The 2,500-nt window shown below is 71.6% G+C and overlaps 1 pseudogene; it reads right to left on the bottom strand.

Moving 5' to 3' along the window:
• LOC146304149 (18S ribosomal RNA) overlaps window positions 1–79 on the bottom strand; it is a 2,740-nt pseudogene extending 2,661 nt beyond the window's left edge.
• Between the last annotated feature and the right edge of the window lie 2,421 nt (window positions 80–2,500).

The raw sequence follows: 2,500 nt of genomic DNA, 5'->3' as shown, positions 1-2,500 counted from the left end.
GGCCGCGTGTACTCGGACTCGCGCGGCTTAACATCTTTTGAGACGAGCGTACGCTTTAACTGGCAGGATCAAACGGGTAGCCCTCGGGCACCGGCCCGGCGGCGCGGGGACTCCCGCCCGCCGGCGTGCGCTGGGGGTTTTCGGGGTTCGGAGATCGGTCCCCCACCTGGCCCGGTTCCGGGGCAGGAGGGTGGGGGGAAGAAGGCGGAAAAACCGGCGGTCTTCCCCGAGCGGAGGGTTTCGAGAAACGCGGTGCTTCTCCGCGGCCGGCGGGCCCGGGAGTTTCCGACTCGGGCGGAACCCCGGAGACCCCCGCGGCGGGCCGCGTGGCAAGGCCGCTGGGACGGACGGGGCGTCTCGGTCTCGCTGCCGATGGGTTTCCGGGCCCGGCCCGGGATCCGACAAAGGGACGCCGGGCGTGGAGGGGGGGCTGTGGGCCGTCGGAGGCGAACCCGCAAGGGCCGGAGGAGCCGTCCGTCCGCCCGGACGAACGAACGAACGAACGCCGGCGGGCGGGGGCCCTCCGATGGCGGGTCACGTTTGCCGATCGGTCGGTGGGTCTGGACGGGGGCGTGGGGAAAGAAAAGAAGCTCCGGGAGAAGAAGCGGCCGAGCGGGGACGCCCCCGCCCGCCGTCCCGCATCTCCGTAACCCGGAAGCCCGGCGGGGACCCGTAACCGCTTCGTGAGCCCGTTCCCTGGAAACGGACGGGCCGTTTCCTACCGTGTTCTGCCGCCCGACGCGCCTACGGGGGCCGGCGCGGCCACCCTTCCCTCCGTTCGTGACGTGAGAAAAGTGGTTCTTCAAAACGGACGGGGAGTTTCCTACGGCGTTCCGGCGCTGACCTTCCCGAGGGGTGGGGGGGCGCGGGGAAGGGCCGCGGGCCCGGTTTTACGGCCTGGCCCTCTGACCCGCACGGACGGACGGGGCGTTTCCTACCGTGTTCACAGGGCCCCCCGGAGGTCCGGCCTGGCCCTCTGACCGGGGCCTAGGGGCCTCCCTTACCAGGGACCCAGCCTGGCCCTGTGAACCCCAGGCCCTGGGGGGATGCCTTACCAGGGATCCAGCCTGACCCTCTGACCCCCAGGCCCTGGGGGGGGGGGGGGGATGCCTTACCAGGGATCCAGCCTGGCCCTGTGACCCCCCAGGCCCTGGGGGGATGCCTTACCAGGCATCCAGCCTGACCCTCTGACCCCCAGGCCCTGGGGGGGGATGCCTTACCAGGCATCCAGCCTGACCCTCTGACCCCCAGGCCCTGGGGGGGGGGGGATGCCTTACCAGGGATCCAGCCTGGCCCTGTGACCCCCAGGCCCTGGGTGGGGATGCCTTACCAGGGATCCAGCCTGGCCCTGTGACCCCCAGGCCCTGGGTGGGGATGCCTTACCAGGGATCCAGCCTGGCCCTCTGACCCCCCAGGCCCTGGGGGGGATGCCTTACCAGGGATCCAGCCTGGCCCTCTGACCCCCCCAGGCCCTGGGGGGGATGCCTTACCAGGGATCCAGCCTGGCCCTGTGACCCCCAGGCCCTGGGTGGGGATGCCTTACCAGGGATCCAGCCTGACCCTCTGACCCCCAGGCCCTGGGGGGGGGGATGCCTTACCAGTGGGCCAGCCTGGCCCTGTGACCCCCCCCAGGCCCTGGGGGGATGCCTTACCAGGCATCCAGCCTGACCCTCTGACCCCCAGGCCCTGGGGGGGGGGGGATGCCTTACCAGGCATCCAGCCTGACCCTCTGACCCCCAGGCCCTGGGGGGGGGGGGGGGATGCCTTACCAGGGATCCAGCCTGGCCCTGTGACCCCCAGGCCCTGGGTGGGGATGCCTTACCAGGGATCCAGCCTGGCCCTCTGACCCCCCCAGGCCCTGGGGGGGATGCCTTACCAGGGATCCAGCCTGGCCCTGTGACCCCCAGGCCCTGGGTGGGGATGCCTTACCAGGGATCCAGCCTGGCCCTCTGACCCCCCCAGGCCCTGGGTGGGGATGCCTTACCAGGGATCCAGCCTGGCCCTCTGACCCCCCCAGGCCCTGGGTGGGGATGCCTTACCAGGGATCCAGCCTGGCCCTCTGACCCCCCCAGGCCCTGGGGGGGATGCCTTACCAGGGATCCAGCCTGACCCTCTGACCCCCAGGCCCTGGGTGGGGATGCCTTACCAGGGATCCAGCCTGGCCCTCTGACCCCCCAGGCCCTGGGGGCTCCCTTACCAGGGATCCAGCCTGGCCCTCTGACCCCCAGGCCCTGGGGGGCTCCCTTCCCCGGACTCTCCGCCCCACCCCTGGGCTCGGGCTCTCTTCTCCGGACCCGCTGCCACCACCCACCCCACAACCCACTTCACCCCCAGACCCGGCCTCTCTTCTCCGGACCCGCTGCACCCCCCCAGGCCCTGGGGGGGATGCCTTACCAGGGATCCAGCCTGGCCCTGTGACCCCCAGGCCCTGGGTGGGGATGCCTTACCAGGGATCCAGCCTGACCCTCTGACCCCCAGGCCCTGGGGGGGGGGATGCCTT

This window comes from Lutjanus erythropterus, unplaced genomic scaffold, assembly GCF_056507025.1.
Source record: "Lutjanus erythropterus isolate fLutEry1 unplaced genomic scaffold, fLutEry1.hap2 Scaffold_167, whole genome shotgun sequence".
Classification (NCBI taxonomy): domain Eukaryota; kingdom Metazoa; phylum Chordata; class Actinopteri; order Lutjaniformes; family Lutjanidae; genus Lutjanus; species Lutjanus erythropterus.
The sequence above is the reverse complement of the archived record's forward strand: the minus strand, read 5'-3'. Positions and strand labels throughout refer to the sequence as shown.